The sequence below is a fragment of the Microtus ochrogaster genome, linkage group LG4 (assembly GCF_000317375.1).
Source record: "Microtus ochrogaster isolate Prairie Vole_2 linkage group LG4, MicOch1.0, whole genome shotgun sequence".
Lineage (NCBI taxonomy): Eukaryota > Metazoa > Chordata > Mammalia > Rodentia > Cricetidae > Microtus > Microtus ochrogaster.
Window position 1 is genome coordinate 18,458,292 of NC_022030.1, and position 23,371 is coordinate 18,481,662.

General features: G+C 50.2%; 1 protein-coding gene across 1 annotated transcript in view; it reads left to right on the plus strand.

Moving 5' to 3' along the window:
- The first annotated feature begins 6,174 nt into the window (after positions 1-6,174).
- Bicra (BRD4 interacting chromatin remodeling complex associated protein) overlaps positions 6,175-23,371 on the plus strand; it is a 72,508-nt gene continuing 55,311 nt past the window's right edge. Inside the window, exon 1 of the mRNA XM_005361070.3 lies at positions 6,175-6,438. The gene's annotated coding sequence lies outside the window, so the exon portion shown is untranslated. The remainder of the gene's footprint in view (positions 6,439-23,371) is intronic.

Consider the following 23,371-nt stretch of genomic DNA (forward strand, 5'->3'; position numbering starts at 1 on the left):
CCCGCCCTCCGAGGCCCCGCCCCCGCAGCGCACCCGCTCGGCCCGATTCAAATACAGCCAATGGCAGCGTGTAAACAAACCTAAACCACGCCTACTCCGAGAATAATTTTGAGCACCAGGGCGCGAAGCCTATTTTATCTTGTGTGTGCGCGGGGGTGGAGGGAGAAAGGTGGGGCGGAGCTGTGGCCACGCCCCCATGCTTGGGCCAATCGAAGACTAGGCTCCGCCCCTCGCACTTGCGGCGCTAAGGACCCCAGGCCGGGCTGGGCTAGGCGCTGCCTGATTTCTCTGCCGGATTCCTGCGCTCTGATCCGGGCTCAGAGCTGGTACAGTGCTGCCACCGGCTAAGGGCACGGCTAGAGGACAGAGACTACGCAGGAATTAGTACCTTCTTTTCCCTCTTTTCCTGGACACCAAGACCCAGACTCCTGAAAGTCTCATGAAAACTTTCTCTCCTTGCCCCTTTATAAAGCAACCTGGAAAGGCAGGAGTATTTCAAGATGGGTGTCGGGCTTTTGGTTATTGAAGTGTTACATGCAAAAGGAAAATGCACCAATCGTGTGCTAGCAGGCTTTCGGATAGAGAAACAATTGGGAAGCAAAGTTTTAAGCTTCCACTGCCTGACAGGAGCCAAAACGGGAAGGTTCCTGACAGGAGCCAAAAGGGGAGGGGTCTGGTGAAATGGGTCAGCGAATAAAGGCACCTGCCATCAAACCTTGATCTAAATTTGATCTCCAGAACCCAACGTGTTGGAAGGAGAGAACCAAATCCTGTTTAATTTCCTGACTTACACACACACACACACACACACACACACACACACACACACACACAATGAAATAGAGCTGGGGATGTGGTGCAGTTGCTCAAGTACTTAACCAAGCGTGTTGGAAGCCCTGGGTTCCAGTCCCTAACACCGCATCATCCTGGCATGGTGATGAAAGCTGTAATCCCGGGAGGTGGAGGCTGGAGGGTCAGGAGTTCCAGGTTATCTTTGACTGAATAGCAAGACTGAAGCCCATCCCCCACCTCCCTACCCCCGTTACAAGAGACGGGTGCCTTTGACCCTTTCTGTAGACAGATGGCGCTGATGAGGTTGTCATGGGTAGAAGCTGGGCTTTAAGGAGCTGGGTTTCTGAGGGGTTCTGGGCTTTAAAGGAAGGGGACAGGGCACGGTGCAGAAATACGTGAGAAAGGATGCTCTCCTGGCTGGAGGAGGATTCGGTTGACAAGATGTCTGGTCCCTAGGAAAGAAGGAAGTTCAATATTTGAACCTGTCCAAGAACATGAGGGGTTTCTACCTTTCCTTCCCACTATACTGTCATAATTAAAACTAAACAATCAGCTCAGTCTGGTGGTGCAGGCCTGTTATCCATTGCTGCTAAGGAAGCTGAGGCTGGAGCATGGCAAGTTCAAGGCCTGAACTCTAGCAGCTTAGACTCTGTCCAAATAAAACAAGAGGGCTGAGATGGTGCCTAGAGCCTTTGCTGTGTGAAGCCCTGGGTTTAGTCCAAAATACTGAGGTTAAAAAAAATGAAATAGGGACTGGAGAGATAACTCAATGGTTCAGAGCACTGGCTGCTCTTCCAGAGGACCCCGGTTCAGTTCGCGGCACCCACATGTCAGCTCACAACTGTCTATCTGTAACCCCAGTTCCAGGGGACCTGGTACTCTCATGAAAAAATACATGCAGGCAAAACATCAATGCAGAAAAGTAAAAAGATCATTAAAAATTCTTCTTCTCCTTTTTCTTCATCTTCTCCTTCAAGACAGGGTTTTATTATGCTGGCTAGCCTTGAACCCAGAGACCCACCTGCTTCTGTCTCCCAAGTACTGAGGCTAAAGACATGCCGGGTTGCATGTAGCCCAGGTTAGCTTTCAATCCACTAAGTAGCTGACCTTTTATATGTATATATGTGTGTGTGTATACATATGTATGTATGTGTATATATATATAGATAGATTTATTGTTCAGACAAGATCTCCTGAGTAAATTGGGAGCTTGGGGACTTCGGGGAAGGGTTGAAGGGGGCAGGGAGAGGCAGGGAGGGGAGCAGAGAAAAATGTAGAGCTCAATAAAAATCAATAAAAATTTATTTTTCTCAGCACTCGGGAGGCAGAGGCAGGTGGATCTCTGTGAGTTTGAGACCAGCCTGGTCTACAGAGCTAGTTCTGGGACAGGCTCCAAAGCCACAGAGAAACCGTGACTCAAAAAAAAAAAAATTATTTTTCTAACAAATTATGTGTATGTGTGCCTGTTTCAATATATATGCACAAATCCCAGTGCCTAAGGAGGCTAAAAGAGGGCATTACCTCTCCTGGGATTGGCATTAAAGGCTGTTGTGAACTGTCTGACATGGGTGCTGGGAACAGAACTTGGGTCCTCTTGTAAGAGTAATTCAAATTCTTAACCACAGAGCTATCTCTCCAACCACTAATCCTGAATTTCTGATCGTCCCGCCTCTACCCCAGAGTGCTAGGATTACAGGGTGTACCTCCATGGCCCGTGTGTGTGGAGCTAGAATAAACTCCAGACCTTTATGCATGTTAGGAAGGCAGTCTAGCAACTGAGCTGTCTCCCCATTTTCATCAAGTGATTTTTTTTTTTTTTTTTGAAACTAGGTTTCTCTGTAACTTTGAAGCCTGTCCTGGAACTAGCTCTTGTAGACTAGGTTGGCCTCAAACTCAGAGATTCACCTGCCTCTGCCTCCCCAGTGCTGGGATTAAAGGTGTGCGCCACCACTGCCTGGCCAAGTGATTTTTTTTTTAATAGCACTGACACTTGTCACCAGCTCTGAAGCCTGGATGGGCTTCCAGGAATGCCCAGGGAAGGTGGACATTTGATCCCACAGGGCTGTGCCAGCTGTGACTCAGCTTGGGGGCTGGGTTGTCACAGCTCCACCACATCCAGCCAGAAACTCCCAAGTAGCATGAGTTCAAAGCCCTCTCTTGAGAGGTCCTGGGTTTGTATAAGGATCAGGTAGGTGACTAGCCATAGACAATCTCTCCTTTCAACAAACCTTTGTTTTGGAGGCAAGGTCTTTTTTTTTTTTTGAGACATGACTGACTTTTATTAGAGATGTGTGGAGCACCCCATTGGGGACATATTCATAGGACCACAAATCTGATTGGGTACTAAGACATCATCCTTTTTTCTAATATAAAAATACAGTGTGAGCTATGTGACAAGCTTGAGAGTACATTTTTTTTCTGTTTTCATGGTAGATTGAACAGAGGTGTGCAGTATATACAGAAGCTTTATATAGGTAGTCTGCCGCTCTTTGCCCCACCTTCTCTTAAACACTCGGGCTTTACTTAAATTCTCAAATAATAGTTCTCAAATTTTTTTTCTGTCAACATGTAAATGGATAATAAAAAATGTGATAGACATATACACAAATACATATACACACACAAATACATATACACTCATGTTTACACAGATAATGAGAGATGATGTCTGGCTTATTTTGCTTAGCATAATAATTTCTAGTTCACCCACTTTCCTATAGATGTCATGATTTCATTTTTCTTTTTTTTTTAAATTTATTTATTTATTAAGGATTTCTGCCTCCTCCCCGCCACCGCCTCCCATTTCCCTCCCCCTCCCCCCGATGGAGGCAAGGTCTTATGTAGCCCAGGTCTTGAGCTTGCTGTATATCAGAAGATGACTTTGAACATCTCATCCTCCTGCATCTACCTCCCAAGCGCATGACCATGGAGGGTTTATGCAGTGTTGGGGGTAGAATCCAGGGCTTCTTGCATGCTAGGCAAGCATTCTACCCCTAGGGTTACATCACCGGCTTATTTTTTATGAGTCATGGTCTTCCCAAACGGCCTAGGCTGGCCTTGAATGCTCAGCAATCCTCCGGTCTCAGCCTCCAAAGGGCCAGCACAACAAGCCCATTGTCACTGAATTCCTGATGCAGGCGGTTAGAACACATTTCCTATATGAATGAGTAAATGCAGTCAACTCTTTGGCCTTCTTGTCTGTCAGGACTTAAGTTCTGAGTTTTCCAGAGCTTGTAGCTCTAATAGACACCCAAGTGCCACCCAGGTCAGATCACTTTGCACACTTCCTAGATAGGCAAAACACTTCCCTTTTGGGAGCCAAAGCTGAATTTGTACAGTATGGCCATATCTAGATGGGGGCTCTCAGTTGTCTCTCCTCTGGGCAAGTTGTGAGACTGAGTCAGGTTCTCATACATCCCAGATTCGCCTACACCTCCCTAAGTAGCTGAGGATGACCTTGAACTATTGATTCCCCAGCCTGCACCTCCCAAGTGCACTGATTCTGCACGCACAGTTCTGAGGGGAGTTCTAATTAGAAACACTCCCAGCTCAAATCACTGGACCAACTACACAAAAATAAGAGCAGTGTGTACTTGCTGGTTTTCCTGAGTGGTTCATGCACCTCCAGTGGGCTGTGTAAGACCACTGTGTGACTGAGTGAACACTTTTGAGGCGTTCACTTCTGCAATGGATAGTTTTCATTTTATCAAGTCACCAAATAATGGCAGCAGCTGACACTTCCTTTGCTTTATAATGGACTCTATAAAATGGGCCCACTGCATTAAAAAGTAATTATTACAGCCGGGCGGTGGTGGCGCACGCCTTTAATCCCAGCACTCGGGAGGCAGAAGCAGGCGGATCTCTGTGAGTTCCCAGCCTCATCTACAAGAGCTAGTTCCGGCAACAAAGCTACAGAGAAACCTTGTCTTAAAAAAATAATTATTACAAGCATAGAGCTCAAAGGACAACTTACAGGTGCTGCTAGTTCTCTTTCTACCAATGAAGAACCTGCGGATTGAACTCGTATCGCCAGGTCTGGTGGCAAGAGCCTTTACCCACTGAGCAATTTCGACAACCCCACCGTCAGCATTTTAGAAAACAGGAAATAGAGGAAAGGAGAGATGAAGTAATTTACATCAGAGCACACTGGCAGCAAGTGGGAAAAACCACAGTGAAGCAGGATCGTGCTTGTTTGATTCAGGGCCTCAGCTTCTTACAGTTTTTCATTGTTGCACTCGGACCTCCACATACTAGAAAAGCCCTCTTATCACTGAACTATATATCCCCGCCCTCACAATAACAATTAAAAAATAATTGAGTCAAGCATAGTGTCAAGCAAGTGTAATCCCAACACCTGTGAAGTGAAGGCAGGAGGAGCGCCCAGCCTGTGCTTCGTAGTAAGACCTCGTCTTAAAAAAAAAAAACAAAACAAAAAAAACAATTAAAATGTATGCTTAAATAAATATTACGGGTAGTGCCAACATGGGATCAACGATAAAGCTTACAAAACAGATCAATCAGTCGTTTATGCAACACAAATTTATTTGATACCTACTGTGTACCAGGTTTTCTAGGGCCCCGGGGTAACAGAAGGGTAGGTGAGACCTGAATGTTAAGTGATCAGGTCAGTGCGGTCCGAGACGGCAGGCCAGAGCGGTCTGGGGACGCGCTGCGAAGGGCTAAACTGCCCGCTCACCAAGTGCTCTGCAAATAGATCTGTGACTCCAAGTGTCGCGCCAAGGATCCTGAGCTTCGGATCTGTGCGGCCCGCCAGGCTCTCTAACAGGACTGACTATGGTCCCTGCGCCGTAGCAGCTCAAAATCACCAGGCTCGGAAAGACTTGATAAGCCAGGCCTGGAGTTCCGATCACCTCCAAGGTTCCCATCCCCGGCACTCTCTGAGTCCGACACGGAGCAGCATCACTGTCCCACATCCTCTTGAAGCCTCGATCGCTCTCTCTTCTCGTCTTCTGAGGTGTCCTGGGGCGCATCATCCCGTAGAAGCCACCATCTTGGGCCTAGACGTACCTGGCGCGGGGATGTGGACACGCACGAACCCTCCAGCTCCTCTTCCACCACCACCAACCTGAGTCCCAGCTGCAGGTTTCCGACCCAGGGCACCGGAGCCGAACAGGCACTCTGGCAGCCCCGCCGAGCCAGGAGGAGGGGCGGTGCTGCCACTCTGTGCTCCCGCCCACAGAGTGTAAACCTTTTTATTGGCTACAAGACATGCCGCTCTAATACTCTTAGCCATTATTGGTTATTTGCTACACTAGAGGCGGAGCCTCTTGGCGCTCCTCCTCCTAGCAGGGCGGAGGGGAGGAAGAGGAGGAGGAGGAGGAAGAGGAGGGGGGGCGGGACACAAAACCAGCAAGATTTTTTTTTTTTTGCAATCAAATAAAAAAAAAATTTTTTTTTTTTTGCATACCCGAGGGGCGCTCCCCGGAGCGGGGCGCGGGGCCGGGCCGCGCGGGGCCGCTTCGTTGCAAGGGCGGCGGCGGGCCCGGGCGCAGCGGAGCCGGGCCCGCCATGCGATCAGGCAGTGCGCTGACCGGCCCGGCCGGCCGGCCCCTTCTGGGTCCTCCCTGTGCAGCCCGTGCGGGGCCGTCCCGGAGACCCCGCGCCGACGGCTGCTCAAACATCAGGGTGAGTTTCTCACAATGTAGCAATTTCTCTTTAAATCTCTTAACTCTCTCTACCTGCGAGTCGGGGCTGTGACAGGGCGCAAAAGCGAGGGGGGGAGTGGGGCTCGGCGGCGAGGGTGTGTGTGTTGGGGGGGGAGAGCCGTAGCTGGGGCCGAACCCACTCCCCCCCGACACTCCACACTCAGCCCCCCAACCGGGGCGCAGCGCCCGCTGCCGCTGCTGAGACTGGATTTTTTTTTTTTTTTTTTTTGGTGCTCGGCGCCCACCACTATCCACGCACCCCCATCCTAGGTCTCTCCCGCCACCGCCGCCGCCCCGATCTTGCAGTGATCTCCCCCTTCACTGCGCTCCGATCTCAAACCTTGCGCCCCGGTTTCCTCTCCGGGATACAATGCAACGGAGGAGAGGGGCGAGCGCGAACGTCCCACGGGGGGAGGGGCAGAGACCCCCCACCCGCCTTCGGGACCCCCTCCCCTCCTCGTGCTCCCCGCCTTTTCTGGGGAGAGGCGAGGGCCATAGACAGCTGGATCCATCTCCTCCCCCTCCTGTCGCGCGTTCTGTGCGCCCCCCTCCCCAAGTCCCTCTTGGGGGTGCCTGGGAGAACCGGGGGTCCTCTGCAGGCTTGTAGGGAGCGATGAACTGGGATGCTGGCCACTAGGTCTCCCCCTCTCCATCGCCCCTAAACAATGAGGAGTTGACTTGGTTCCCCTACCCCCGACAGGGAGCGTAGGGGACCCCTGCCCCCTCAGCTGTCTGGTCCGGTAGGGGCCTGTTTCTGGGGACCAAAGGAAGGGAAAAGGGGAGCCTCCACGCCTGTCATCTCCCGGGATTTGGGGCGGCCCCAGAGCTCCAACTCCATGGGCCTGGGAATGGGAGGCACCAGGCCCAACCCGGGCACCGCGCTCCGGGTGGTGACCTTTAGACAAAGGCAGTCCTTTCCCCGGGGTGATCCCGGCCAGGTCTCTGCGGAGGGCCGCCAGGCCGCGGGCTCGGAGGGAGAGGAATGGGATGGATGGATGGGTGGGTAGGTAGGTGGAAGAGGAGGAGGGAGGAGGAGGTTTGGGACCATCTGGTTTTCCCATCGCTTTGGCTGCCCCTGGGCTGCTTCCCCGGCTCCTGTCACCGGCAGCCGCGGGGAGACAAGGGACCAGGGAGCTACCCAGCCAGGCCTTGGGCCTCCGCCAGCCGGAGGACCCGGTGACGAGCCGCGGGAGGGCGCGAGCTTGGGCGCCCGCGGTGATTGGAAGGCGTACTGGCTCCTTCCTCTCCGCACCCCTTTGTTTTGCTTTGTGGTTCGGAGCAGCTGAACGTCCCTGGAGGAGGTGGGGTCAGAGGCTGTCGGGTCAGCTCTCCAGGGGAAGTCTTGGTGACAGGGCCCTCTGAGGTCTCTAGCCTGTGCGCTGCACTTGGTAACCCACCCCAAGTGTTAAACCTTCATTCCCTTTTGTCGCTCCTCTCCCAACATAGTGTAAGAAAAATGTGGGAATATGTGGAGAACACCCAAGACTCTGGGCTGGAAGTCAAGAGATCTTTGGCACACTGCCTTTCCCCACACCTGCGTCCTAGGTCAACTATGACCCCAACCCCCAAGATGAGGAAACGGGAAGCCTCGCTTGGAGACCACCCCTTTCCTCTGCCCCACGGGACTTATCAGTTGTTTACCTCGGTACCCTGCCTTCCTCTGTAGCTCCCCCACCTCCCAGAAGCCGGAAATAACCACTCTCTACCCCGGATTGGCTACTGCTAAACGAAGCCTACCCTGGTTACAGTCTGAGGAGTGAGTGAGTACAGTGAGTGGTCCATTTTCTAGGCAGGCTCACTGAGGCCTAGTGTGGTTGAAAGACTAGTTTAAGGTCACACTGTTTGGGTCACTCTGAGCCCCAGTTCACAATACCCTAGAATTTATCCGGCCTAGTTCAAAACCGGTTAGCTCTCTCTCTCTCTTAGTACTTTGTCCTTTTGATTTCAGTGGACCTGGTTTGGGGAAGGATCTGCCAGAATGTTTTCCCCCTGAAAGCGGGTTTGGCAGAGGATGATGAGGGCTCAGCTCGATGGATCATTTCACCTGTGTCTAGTGAGTGCCCGGATAGGGAGAGCCCTGGTCTAGCTGGGTGAAGGCTTGACATTGCTTGGGACCCAGTGGCGCTGTCACCCACCTCTTCACCTGATTGGCACTTGGCTTCATGGCTGTCATGTGATCGCAGAGAGGGAAGCTGACCTGATTGCTTGACTAGGGCTGTTGTAGTGGTGTCTGCTTCTCTGGCCTGGGACCCACTTGGTATCTTGATACACCTGAGAAAGATCTCGCATCTCCGACTAGCGCTACCCTTAGGCAGGCAGATCTGTAGCTTGCCTGGCTCCTTCCCATACACTGTGAAAATGAAAGTTCTTTGACCTGACCCGCAGGGAGAGAAAGGAGAAGCCAGAAGTGTGATTTCTATTTCATCTTGGTTTAGGATAGGGATGGCCTGGGGGTGTGGGAGGCTGGAGTAAAGCGTGAGAGACTAGAATAAGTGCAATGGCCCAGTGTGCTTGTTCCAGTGAGGGACTGTGCGCTCTGGAGGAGAGTGCTGCTGAGTCCTGGCTTCCCGTGTGAGGGACGTAATATAGGTGATGTCTTTTTTACAGGAAGGTAAACTGAGGCCAGGGTTTGTGCTCTGTGGCTAAGTTGTATTAGTCAGGCTGCAAGGGCCAGTGTTGAGAGGTACTTAATGCAGCATCGGGTCTGATTCTAGGAGTATTGGCAGACCCATGCTCCCCCACTGATCTCTTCCCTTGTTAAGGATAACATAACTTTAGGATAACCCTGAGATGGGACACCCTGGGAGGAGAGGAGAGGTCCTTTTAGGTGTCCTGAAAAGAGGTGCCCAATTGGGGAAGATGGGAGAAACTTGAATTAGACCCACAGGGGACAGACAGTCCTATGTCTTGCTACAGTACACTTTCCTGGTTCCTTCCAGAAACCCCTGACACTTTTGCTCACCTTCCTCGGGATATGGAGGGGTGGTCTGCTTTAACCTACAAAGAACCAGGAGTCAGTATCAAACCTTTGGGTCACCTGGGAGGATAGAGGAAAGAGATTCCACGGTCTACTAAGCGGTCTCTCTAGCCCTAAGGCCAGACACCAGCTAGCCTTCCAGGATTCCCCCCTCCTCATTCCCCCCAGGCTTCCTTGACTCCTAGTCTCAAGAATGTGGAGGGTTGCTGCTGGGGGATGTTAATTGGAAACAGGAAAACATGGCATTCCTTCGAAGGAGCCTGGGCTGGAAGCAGCCAGGCCTGCCATTTCCCCCCCTCTCACCCTGCAGGGCAGGAGCTGGGGTGGGAGTCCCAGGTCATCTCATCCTGGTCTCCTCCCCTGATTCTTGGATGCAGCCCCAGGCATCTACCTTGCACCTGGCTCCCTCTCCCAGCAGGGCAGGGTCATACAGCCCCCCTCTTTACCCTCTCTTTGCTTTCTGTTTTTCTTTTCCTATCTATCTATCTATCTATCTATCTATCTATCTATCTATCTATCTATCTATCTATCTATTTATTTCTTTTGTCCCCAGCTATGAAGGATATGCCACACCATAGCTTCAAGCAAGGTTGGGACATGCTGAATTGGGCGGTCCCCAAAGAATCCCCCCCACTTCTCTGTCTGTACCAGCCCCTGTTGACTGGTCCCAATTGACTGAAGCCTTTGTGTCTCCAGGACAGGCAGGGTACCCTCATGAGACAGCTGAGGAACTTTCTGAAGGCATTTCTAGTTTGGGGACAATAAATTTTGTGTATGAGTTGTCTGTTCTTGGGATTTGGCTAGTGACTGGGAAGGCAGAGTGTCTTTGTTTCTTCTATTGTTTCCAGTTAAACTTGCTGGGGGGCTGTTAGGGGCCAGGCCCTATGGTCAGTGCTGGTGCAGAACCCAGGTTGTCAGGAGATTTGCTGGGCTCCCTGCAGCTGCAGCGCTTGATTAGTTCTGTCTCGGTGGCCGGAAGAAGTTTAAGCTGGTTTGCTCTCTCCTTCTCCCTGCTTGTGATTTTTGTGTATTAGTTTTGGTTTTCTTTTTGTTTTTGTTTATTTATAATCTAGTGTGGGCATGCACTTCTTGAGGTCTTAGGGACATCTTGCGGAACTCCAGTTCTCCTACCATGTGATTCCCAGGGATTGAGCTCTGTCTACGTTGGGCTTCGTGGCAATCACCTTTACCCCAGGTGTCTCACTAACACCCCTCCCCCCTTTAAAACAAGGGTTCCACTTAGCCCAGGCTAGTTCAGAATGACCCTGAACAACTCACCCTTCTACCTCTACCTTCAGTTGGCTGAGAGTCTTACCACACCTGGTTCATTTTCTTTGCTTGCCTTTGTCTTTCCCCCAGCTTCCTCCCCAGGGACAACTTCTCAACTCAAGGTTGTGTGTGCGTTTGTCTCCTGAGAAATGTAATTTCGTACAGCTTGTCCCACATTCTCCCATTGTCTTGCTCTTTACCTTTTCCACCTTATTCCCCCCAAACATCTTCACTGTGGCTTTTCCATCTTGTTTTTGACTCTGTGATATTCTACTGGCCCGACAGACTTTGTTTCCTGTGATGGTGTGGTTTCATTACTGTGTATCGTCAGCCTGCTGAATCAAGACCTGGTAGAGGCATCTGGGATGCTGTACCTTCAGGAAGCCGTTCTCCTTCGGGGGTGTTCTTATCCAGCCTGTCTGCTGGGCTGCCTTAGCAGCTGTCGCAGTCTTTGCATCCCGTGACATCCTGTCTTCATTCCCCTGCATCCCATGTGTAATTCTACAGGGTAGGCTCTGGAAACCAGCTATGGGTTTCAGTTGGCAACTTCCTGGCCAAATGGGGTTTGTTGGCTCTGGCCCCGTCTCTCCCCTTCCATGAAACCCAGGACCAGCTATAACTGGTAGCTGTGAGGAAATGCAACTCTAGTGAAGTTCATGGCCACTATGTCTGGGGTCTGTCTCATCTCAGCCATCTTTTTCTGTCCAGCTGGGCTGAGAATTTGTAATGGACAGGCACAGAACAGGATGCTAGAGTTCTCAGTGCTGCATCTGGAACACAGGGTCTCTCATTGCATGCTAGTAAACCACACCTCTAACCTCTCACTGGGGGATTCTAGGCAAAGGCTCTACCACTGAGCCACACCCCAGCCCCTCACTGGGGGATTCTAGGCAGGGGCTCTACCACTGAGTCACACCCCAGCCCCTCACTGGGGGATTCTAGGCAGGGGCTCTACCACTGAGTCACACCCCAGCCCCTCACTGGTGGATTCTAGGCAGGGGCTCTACCACTGAGTCACTCCCTGACACATCTCTTATTTTAGGTTTTGTTGCCCACACAGTCCTTGAATATTTTAAAAAATATTTATTTGCATGTATATGTATGTCCATGGTTATATGTATACGAAGTCCAGAGGGCAGCTTTACCTTCCACCTTGTTGGAAGTTGGAGTCTTTCTTACTGTTTGCCCCTGTTCTGGGTACTCCAGGGTAGTCTGCCCAAAAGCTTAGGGAAGGTTCATGTGTCTGTGGCCCATCTCGCAGTGGGAATGCTGGCGTTGCAGATACTCGCCACTTTGGCTTTACATCCAGGGATTGAGTTCATGTTGTCAGGCTTGCACAGCCATCTCCCAGGTCCCAAGTCCTTGAGCCATGTTTTTGGTCAGCTCCCTGGTAGTCTGGATGACAGGACTTCACCAATGCAACGACATCAGTATCTTCTTTACTTATTTCTTACCCCTGAGCTCCACCCGGTGCTCCAGGATAAATATTTTATTTTACTTCATATGTGCATGTATGATGTGTATGTTGTCCGTATGTGTATGCACACATGTGTGTGCAGGTGCAGAGGCCAGAGGGAGATCCCAGGTGTCTCGTTCTATCAATCACTCCCCTCACCTTATTCTTTTGGGACAGGGAGTCTCAGCTTAGAACTAGTTGGGAGCCCGCAATGCCTGTGTTTTGTCTCTATTCCGCTCCTTCAGTGTGGGGACTGCATAGTCCAGTTCCGGGGATCTGAGATCAGGTCCTCAAGCTTGCACGGGGAGTACCTTTACTTGCCGAGTCACCTCCCCAGTGGCCGTCTTGCACTTTGTGTATTTTATGTGCAGGGATGCAGAAGTGTCACTGTGAATGTGTGGGGGTCAGAAGACAATTGGGGGGAGTCAGTTCTCTCTTTCTACCATGTGGGACCTGGTGATCAAATTCAGGTCATCAGGTTTAGCAGCATATGTATTTTTGTTTTGGGTTTTTTAGACAGAGTTTCTCTGTGTAGCCTTGGCTGTCATGGAACTCACTCTGTAGCCTAGGCTGACTTTGAACTTCTGACTTCACCTGCCTCAGTCTCCCAAATGCTGGGATTAAAGGCATGTACCACCAAGCCTGACTGGGGGAGAATGTTTTTCCATCCAGACAGTGCATTTATTAGTGGTGTTAGCATTTTTCTAATTATATTTATTTATGTAGAGATCAGAGGAAAAATTGCAAGAGGAAAAATGGCAAGGATCAGTTCTTTCCTTTTACCGTGTGGGTTCTAGGGCTAGAATTCAGGCCATCAGTGTTGGTGACATGTGCTCTTACCCTCTGAGCCATCTTACTGGGCCCAGTGTAGGCACTTTAAGTGAGGGTGCCATGTATGATGGTCACATATCATCCAGCCTCAGTTGCCTCTGGGTATCAGAACTCCCCCTCCCTTGGACGGCTGTGAAGTTTAAGTGGCTGAATTGCAGAAGGCTTCCAGAACAAGCCTTGATCTGACAGACTCTGGGCTCCCTCTGTTATAATTATTTTCACATTTGGATTTTATTTTTATTTTTAAATTGCATATATGTGGGAGGTAGCGGGATTTGTGCATGTGAGTTCAGTGCCCAGGGAGGTCAGAGGTGTGAGATCCCCTGGAGCTGGAGTTACAGCCAGTTGTGAGCCGGCCAACATTGGCGCTGAGAATTGGACTTGGTGAACTTGAGTCTTCTGGACCACAGTACGCTCTTTTATCTCCCCCCCCCCCTTTTTGGCTTTTCAAAACAAGGTTTCTCTGTGTAACAGTCCTGACTGTCCTGGAACTCACTCAGTAGATCAGGCTGGTTTCAAACTCAGAGATCCACCTGCCTCTGCTCCCTGAGTACAGGGATTAAAGGCGTGCGCCACCACCGCTTGGCTCAGACAGTACGCTTTTAACGCCTGAGGCTGTCTCTGCAGTCCGAATTTTCACTTTTAGGAAATTTGAAAGTGCCCACCTGGAGTTCAGAGCAGTGTAGCCTGCCCAGAAGTTCTGGGGACAGCCCTCATCTGATCCTCATTTTGTCTGTTACCCCTCCTCCATACTGCGTAAGTCACGGTCTGCTGGGGTGTTTCTATTGACATTTTAGTGGTACCATATCTTAACACACATTGGTTTTTGTTGTGTTGTTTCGGGTCCAGACTCCATTTCACCTTCTCCAGGGGATGTCCTGTGCTGTGAGGGGTGACATTAAGCCCGTTTCTCAGGTCGGCTAAACAGATCCACAAGGTGTGTGGGGTTTAGCTTGCTTATCCATTCTCTGAGTTCTCCATTTTGGGACTTAGGTGATTTCTCTGTCTTGATCCTATCAGGTCTCGCCCCACGGGACTCTGTCTGCCTAGGTTTGGGAGTTCATGTCTTGGATCCATGGAGTGTGGGGTATAGGTTCTGATGTTGTGGGAAGAAATTGTGTCTGGGCCTGAAATCCCAGCAACTTGGGAGGTTGAGGCAAGAGAATCCGAGTTTAAGTCCTGCCAGGGACACAGAGGAAGTTCAAGGTCAGCCGGAGAAATTTAGTGAGACTTTGTGTTTGGCGGTGGCCCACGCCTTTAATCCCAGTACTCCTGAGGCAGAGGCGTGTGGATTTCTGGGTTCTAAGCCAGCCTTGTCTACAGTGCTAGTTCCAGGACAGCTAGGGCTATTTACAATGAGAAACCCTGTACTGGAAAACCAAAATAAAATAAAATAAAAATATAAAGAGGACCGTGGATGTAGAATTTCAGTGTAGAGTACCTAGAATCCCCCAATGAGAAAGAAGCTGGGGCTGTGACCCAGCAGCATGTGTGAAGCCCTGGTTTTAATCCGTTGTGCCATATACACCCAAAAACAAATCCATTATAAAGAAAAAGAGAGAGAGAGAAAGAAAGAAATGTTCTCATCAAGGGGGAGGGGAAGAGAGACTGTGGCCTCTGCATAGTGATGTGTCTGTCCCTAGAGTGTCTGGGTCAGCTGCCTGGGGTTTAGGCCAGGCTCTGCCCCTTCTGACTCTGTGACTAGGTGGCAGGGCTGGTCTTTTCCTCTAAACCTAGGGTAGGGAACCTGAAGTGCCAGAAAAATAAGACTTGCTTGTCTTGAGAATCCCATTGTTCACTGCAGTCTGGTATGGCAAATGTGCCCCATGTGCCAGGCTCTGCACAAGCATCGGGAGTGAAGTCTGTTGGTTACAGCTGGTGGAAGTGCTCTAGAGCTGGGGGATGGAGTTGTTCTTTCTGCAGTTTGATTGGGTAAGAGAAATGAAAGGTTGATGACTCAGGACACCTCCCTCCCCCAACTCCAGCCTGCTCAGCTGCCTTTGCACCCTTCCTGTTGCTGGCTTTGTCCTTCCCTCTGCATGGAGGGAACTCATGATTCTTGGGGGACCCTTCCCTAGTCTCCTCTGTCCTGAGCAGGCTCAGGGGCACAGTGAGCTGAGAGATTTTGTCTCGGGCTGTGGGACTGTTGTTAATGACCTCAGGGACTTTGACAGAGCCCACAGGAGCCTTGCTATCCCAGCATTCCAGGGTGCCTGAAGATGAGGTTCCCCTAGTACCCTGAAGCAGGTATGGGCACTTCTGCAGCTTGACTGTCCTGATGCGGGGTAGGCTGCTTTCCACAACTTGGGTCTCACCAATATGCTGGACCTTAACTAACCTCTCTCTTGCCTGGGGTACCCACAGTGCCTTGAACGTGTGGTGTGGGGGAGAGAGTTCTCTTCAGGGGGATTGGTAGTTCCTGAGGTGCCTCATGATGGCCCCTCTACTTCATGGTTTTGGGTATTCAAGTTGAGCAAGAGAGGTGAACGCAGCATAGTAAGACATGTTGACGCCAGGCATGACGGTACAGAGGCTGAAGTAGGAGGGTCCCAAGCTGGCCTGGGTTACAGAGCAAGCCTACCTCAGAACAAACACTCTAAAAATCCCAGTGTGCATGAATCTCAGCACTGGGGAGGTGGAGGCAGCAAGATCAGGAGTTTATGTACAGAGCCTCAGAAAATAAAGAAATATGAGGGCTAAAGAAGTAAGAACACGGGCTGTTGTTCTAGAGGTCCTGAGTTCAATTCCCAGCAACCACTTAGTGGCTTACAAACTATAATGAGATCTGATACCCTTTTCTGGCATGCAGGTATGCATGCATACAGAACACTGTATACATAATAAAGAAATAAATCTTTAAAGAAGATATATGAACAAGCAAAACTGCATAAAAAGCACGTCTAGGGTGTGGAGAGATGGCCTAGTGTTTCCTGTTAAAGTGGTGTGGTTTTTTTTTTTTTGTTTTTTTTTTTGGTTTTTCTAGACAGGGTTTCTCTGTGGCTTTGGAGCCTGTCCTGGAACTAGCTATGTAGACCAGGCTGGTCTCACAGAGATCCACCTGCCTCTGCCTCCCAAGTGCTGGGATTAAAGGCGTGTGCCACCACCGCCCGGCTTAACTTGTTCCACTTTTACAATTTTATTATTGTGTCTGTATACACATGCTGTTGCAGACCTGTAATGGTCAAAAGACAACTTGTGTGGCCTGTTTTTTCCTTTCATCTTCGTGGTGTTTTGTAGCTTGAATTCACGTCTCCAGGCTTGTGTAACAGTCACCTTGACCCACTGAACCATCTCACCAGCCCTGATTGTCCTTATTTCTGTTGCTAGTAATCTCATATATATATAGTGTTTTAAACAAGTTAAAAATAGTATATGCTATTTATATTTTATATTAATAAATGTTTTATGCATGAAATTATATATATACGAGACCATATTAGTGTTTGGAAACGTCCTCTAGAGGTGTCTTGGACTTTCTGCCCCTCAGGTAATGCAGGAGTGTTGTCAGTCTTCTTTCTTGGCATCATTTCTCACCGGGGTGTAATTTACACACAATAAAATACAGAGTCCACCCTTGACTTTTGACAAGTTGTGGCCAGCGCACACCCCAGTGTAAGTCACACCTCATCAAGACACAGCACATTCCTGACCCCACCCAGCTCGCACCCTCCCAGCATCTGTCCCTGATGTCTCTCAACCCGGCTCCTGGGTCATATAGGTGCCACCAGCGTTTCACACTTGTGGAATGCCACCTGTTGAGTGCTCTCCTTTAGTGTGTTTGCAGAGACAGGGTCTCGTGTGGCACAGGATGGCTTCTAGTGTGCTGTGGAGCTAAGGATGACCCTAAGCTCCTGCTCCTCCTAAGTGCTGGGATGCCAGGCAGGCATCACCACACCTGATTGTCCTTCAGGTCAGATGTCTTCTGTGTGTGCACGTGACTTGAGTTAGTATGTGTAGAGGCATGCGCTTGCCAAGACATGCATGCTTATAGAATACAGGACAACCTAGGGTGCCCATCCTTGCCTCCCACCTGGTTTGAGGCAGGGTTTCTTGTTTTGCCAAGCTAACAGGTTCATGAGCACACAGGATTCTAGTGTTTCTGATTACTGGGATTCAGATATGCTACTGTGCCCAGCTTTTCGTGGTAACCAGGGATTTGAACTTAGATCCGTACACTTGTTCAGCCAGCACTTAACTTACAAGGCCACTTACTCAGCCCGCAGGCTGAGTCCCTTTCATGTAGTGCCATTCTTTGTAAGCCTACTTTATACAGATCTGGCAGAGGTTCTACCCCTGAGCAACACCCCCAGCCCCTCACTGGGAGATTCTAGGCAGGGGCTCTACCACTGAGCCACGCCCCAGCCCCTCACTGGGGGATTCTAGGCAGAGGCTCTACCACTGAGCCACGCCTCAGCCCCTCACTGGGGGATGCTAGGCAGATGTCTACTACTGAGCTATGTTTGTAGCCTTCCTTTTCCTTTTTAACTTGGGACAGGCTCTCACGAAGTTGCTCTTGCTGGCAGTTAACTTCCAGTTCTACTTTGGCCTCTTGAGTGCTGGCCTCAGACTTCTGCCAGCCTTGGCTCGGGGCTCCTTATTTTGTTTTGTTAGAGTCCCTGGTTTCTTACTTGATAAACAGAATTCTCTGGTGTCCACCCAGACATTTCCCTGAGTGTGATCCTTTCCATGGATGTCTGCTTTAACTTAGATTAAAAAAAACAAAGCAAAACTGTTCAAGTTACATTTTAGTGTGTGTGTGTGTGTGTGTGTGTGTGTGTGTGTGTGTGCGCGCATGCCACCAATGAGATCAAAAGACAAACTTCCCTCCACTGTATGGGGCACAGGCATAGAATTCAAGTGGTTTGGCTAGGTGGCCAGCACCTTTACCTGCTAAGCCATCTTGCCGGCCCTCATCTTGATTGTTAAGAAGCCCAGAGCTAGCTGTGCCTACTTTTTGTTGCTGGAGAACACGGAGCCAACTTTGCATTTAAACATCACCTCGCCAACATAGCAGAGTGAGAGATAGTTACTTAATTCAGTTTCTAATAAAATCTACTTAAAGGTATATGGGGGGTGGGTCCCTCAATTGAAGAACACTTGCTGTTTTATCGTGAGGTCCAGAGTTCAAAACTTAGCACCTCTCTCAGGCGACTCAGAAGTACTTAAAGCTCTAGTTCCATATTCTCTCTCTCTCTCTCTCTCCACACACACACACACACACACACACACACACACACACAGAGAGAGAAATAAAATATTAAAAAATATTTTTTTAGAAGTGGAAAGTACCTGAAGAATGACACCCAAGGTTCCTTTGACCTCTACCTGCACACACGTGTACCTGTGCAGACGCATGCACTGACACACACAGTGGGCATAGTGGTTCAGGCTTGTAATCCTAGCACTGGAGAGGCTGAGGCAGGAAGATGGGAGTTCCAGGCCAAATTGGCTTCATAGTGGATTCCATCTCCAAACAAAAAACAAGGTTACATGTAATGCACATACAAGTCCAGGTCCACATGTCCATCTGTTTACATCTATATACACATACATACGACAGGCTACCATCATCTAGCAGTGCAGTGAAAGTGCGCAAGCATCATGTGTGTTTCCCTTCTGCTTCCTTACTACTCCCCGCCGCTCTGGCTGCGGCCTCTCCGTCTCAGGGTATGGCTCATCCTTTGCTGTCCCTGCCCATGGTTGACGGCTTTGTGTGGAGATTTTGCCGGGACTAAAGGCTGTGTCCTTCCTGTGTCTTCCTCTCCCAGTGTTCCCTTTCAGATACCACACATGTGCTGTCTGTCACCTGGTGCTTTTCTCTGTCCCATCTTCTATGAGCCACAGACACTGCTTGCCTCAGCATTTTGCTCTCCCTTTTTAAAACGATCTTTTATTACATTTATTGATCGATTTGTGTGTAGAGGAGGGAGTACATGCCACAACACGTGAGTGGAGCTCAGAGGACAGTTGGCAGCGGTTGTTCCTCTTCTTTCACAATGCGGTCCCGGGGTTTGAACTCAGGTCCTCATGCTTAGCTGCAAGCACCTTTCACTTGCCTAGCCATCTTACCTTCCAGTAGAGTGTAATTTCAGTTGCAGGAGTCCCTGAGTTCATCCTCAGCACTGGGATGGTGGTGTGGTGGGTTTGGGTGAGGAGAGGTGGTTGAAAAAAATCTACAGGCCGGCCTCCCAGGTGACTTCTGGCTATCTGTCTGTTTCAGAGGCGGAGAACTTCTCCAAGGACACTTACCAAATTGCTGCCCGAGTTGAGATTTGCTGCTACTTAATTCTAACACATACTGAGGTGTCTATCTTTCTGGCCTGTAGTGTGTGCCCTGAGCCTGAACTTTGCCTCCTAGGCAAGGGAGGGAGATCTGGATCCATGTTCCTGGACCAGGTTGGGAGGAGGTTTGCATCCTGGAAGGCTTCTTCTTTTTATTTTTTTTTTGAGACAGTTTCTCTGTGTAATAATCCTGGAACTCACTCTGTAGACCAGGCTGGCCCTGAACTCTGTCTCTGCTTCCTGAGTGCTGGAATTAAAAGTGTACGCCACCACTGCCTGGTGTGGCAGGCTTCTTGAAGTAGAATGTTTTCTGCAGGCATTGGACACAGTGGCTAACACAGTAAGACATTGTCCTGAGCCTGAGGTGATAAAGAACTGGACATGAGTGTTGTGGCTTTGTGAACAGAAAGGGTGTCGGAGAGAGAATCCAGCATGAGCCAGGGCCACAGGCCTGAGCAGCTGATAGGTGGAAATGTGGTAATGAGGGGCAGCCCTTCCACACGGGAAGCTCAGATACCCCTGGGTTGGCAGAGGGAGACGAGGGCAAAGGCGAGGTTGCATGAGGGCAGCTCCCTAGAAGGGACTTGCAGGACTGAGTCAATCCATCTACCCTTGTTGTGTACTTTGAGGGGGAGGGGAGTCTCGCCCAGGTGTGAAGGTCAGTGTCTCTTCCTGAAGAAGTGGGGAGTATCCAGAAACTTCTTGGGGTCTTCTGGGTTAGAGCAGGTGTTCTGGAAGCTCTGGGTCAGGGACAGAACCTGCCTGAACCGGGAGGGTGGGCCTATAGGGAGGCTCAGTGAGGCTGGAGGTTATGGAGTTCAAGGCCATCCTCAGTAAGAGCGAGCTCCAGGTGGTGCTCCCTGAAACCCTATCTCAGAAAAAGAAAATGTTGGGGAGTGGGCTGTGAGATGGTTCTGTAAAAGATGCTTGCTGACAAGCCTGACGACCAGAGTGGAGCGCGCCAACTCCCTACTCCACTGGTTGGCCTCCAACCCCCACGTACATGCCGCATTGTACATGCACAAATAAATATAAAAAGAAAAAAGGGAAGGAAAAAATGGACGCGGATGCCTTTGTGGAGAGAGGGAGGCAGCTATGAAGCTGGGGGTGGGGGGTGGAGCAACACTTTTGCCACCTCTTGTGGCTCCGGGTTCTCTAGGTGGAAAACCCTGTCCTTGTGACCTGGCTCCTTGCCCTGACCTTATCTCCCGCCCTTTTATCTGCTTTCCCCACACCCAGGCTTCCCACTCCTTCGCTCACCTGTCTTTATTGGGCTGGGCCTGAAACTGTTTCCCAATGATCCACTGTTGGCTCCTAAGCAGGTGCCTACCCAGAGCCCCGTGCCTGCTGGCACAGGTGTCCTCTCCAGGCCGTCCAGGACCTAACTTGTAATCAGTCCGCAGTCCATACTTACTAGGTAGAGGAGGCTACACCCAACTTCCACACAGGTAGCGGGGTGTGGAGGGCACCCCGGTTGATTTCTAAGAATCTGAACAGGTTTCCAGAGTGTAAGAAGAAGGGTGGTGGAATGTTCTGAAAGGTGGGAGAGTGTGGGGTTGAGTAGGAGTGCAGCTTTCTCGGGGTGCTTGACTGCTGAGGCCCCTGGGAACCAAGAGTGAGGGGACCGAGGCCACCCTAGTGGTGAAGCCTGGCCTGGGCCGGGGCCTTTCTTCCTTCTTTAAGCACATGCTGATTCTGGGGATCCTTAGGGGTTCCCTAGAGGCTACAGACCTTTCCCTAGAAAAACATATCTCTAACTGTATACCTCCATTTTTTTTTTTTTTTGTTTGGAGACAGCATCTCGCTGTGTAGCCATGGCTTGTCTGACACTCACTGTGTAGCCCAGGCTCACCCCAGATTCACGGTGTTGCCTCTGTGTCCTCAGTGCTGCCACTCCTCGTCCAGTTTGGATCCAGGATTCGGGGCTCCTCTCAGTGATTTGAGGAAGGGGCTCATGCAGCTCTTGAACTCAAAACACAGCCAAAGATGACCTTGAATTCCTAAACCTCCCACTCCCCAGTACACCACCATGCCCATCTTAATGCTGTGCTGGGATTTGAACCCAGGTCTTTGTGCATGCTAAATAAGCATCTACCAACTGAGCTCCAGCCCTGTCCTGTCTAAGGGCTTTATCTAGGATCTAGTTTCTAGATTATGACAACCTGAGTTGGCTCTCCGTGGTCTGTCTGTGCTCTGGGATAGACCCTTTCCAAGTATCGTGCTATTACCCACAGCTGAGTTTAGGACTTTGGCTCGGGAGGACCCTATTTCATGGAGGAAGAAACTGAGACATGGAGATACTTACTGCCATGGTGGGTAGCATTGTCACTGTGTTATCATCATTATCAAAACAACAACAACATACACAACACACACACCTTTGCCTGGTTTTTATTCACTTAAGGCCTCTTGGTTCTGGGATCCAAGGCCAAAAAGACCAAAACCGCTTTGCAAAATAGCTTACCCCTTCCCTTATCCCCTAGTTGCCCCTGAGCCACGACTGCTGCCTCAGAGCCTCCTTTCCCGTAATGCCTTTGTTAACATAACCATGGTCACCAGCTTCTTGGGTCTCTAGGTAAGTGTGAGGGCACCTCCTTCTTCTCAGGCCTGGTGACAAACTGCTGTGCCCAGAGCAAGAAGCTCTCTCCCCTCCCAGCTTCAGTTTCTCCACCAGCTAGAGAGCCCTACTATCTTCTTGATGACATCCTGGGTCACCAAAGCTCTGTTCTTCACAGTAACGGGAGCTGTTGATATTTCAGAATTCATCCCAGCCTCCCAGGTGTTGACATTAAGGACAGTTGAGGCGATTCAGGGGCGCTTGCCCAGGGAGTTGGGGTAGGGCTGAAGAATCCAGTTTTCCAGCGACTGTCGAGCCACACTACCCCTGGGGAGGGGTGGCTGTGGAATTTAGTTCTGATGACGTAAGGTCCCCCTGCCAGTTGCTGTTTCTCCCAGCTGTTCTTGTCATCAAGGTTTTTTGACTTGAGACTGTACCTCCCATGAAGTAGACAAGGTTGGGCCATAGTGCAAGGGCCTGAAACTGTCATGTGCTGACGAACTCCTTGGAGATCCTGGTAGCAAGTAGGCTCTAATCCACTGCGGGCAAGTCTCAGACAGACAGACTTCCTTTCTTTCTCTCCCCGACCCCTTTGTTCTTCCTTTCTTTCCTTCATTATTTTCGCTCACAGATCGAGGGTGAAGCCCAGCAGGGTGGAGGAGGCACGGCGGTGGGAGTGTGAGGTGACCAGTCACGTTGTCCGTGCAGTCAGTCAGAAAGCAGAGACCGAATACTGTGCCTCGCTTCTCCTTTCTATTCAGTTCAGGACCCCAGGCCAGGGAACAGTGCTCCCCACATCAAGGGTGGGTCTTCCTCCCTCAGTTAACCCAGTCTGAGAACTTTCAGCCTGAGGCTTGTGATTCTAATCCTGTCAGGCAGACAGTCACTGTGAGCTATCACAAGTTCACTCTGTCAACTCGGCCCCGAAGTTACCAATTAAAAAAACAGATTTTCTTTTACACACAAACACACACACAGTCCTATAATTTCTTTTTTGAGGGGGTTGCTCATGTCGTAGCACAGTGTGGAGGTCAGAGAAAAACTTGGAGTCAGTTTTCTCCTACTGTGTGTGTGTGTGTGTGTGTGTGTGTGTGTGTGTGTGTGTGTGTGTTTGAGACAGGGTTTCTCTGCACTCCGAGGCTGTCAACTCCCTCAGCCGACCAGACTGACCTTGAACTAAGAGACCCACCTGCCTCTGCCTCCAGAAAGCTAGGATTAAAGGCTCGTGCAACCACGGCCCTGTTTAGTTTTTGAGATAAGGTGCTCTTTGTAGTCCAGAAATCCCTGCCTGGCTCTAGTGGTTCTCCCGTCTCTTTCTCCCCAGCACCTGGAGCTGTAGGCATGAATACCATGTCAGGCTATGTTTGTTATAATTTTTATATGGTTGGATTTAAATATTCTGTCTTGCTATTTCTCTTTTGAGTATCTCCTGTGTTCATTGCACACCCCTCCACTAACCCCCCTTCCCGCCCCGAGTATTTTGTTTCTGCTAAGGATCGGACTTAGGGTTTCTAGTACACTAGGTAGCTGAATAGTATATG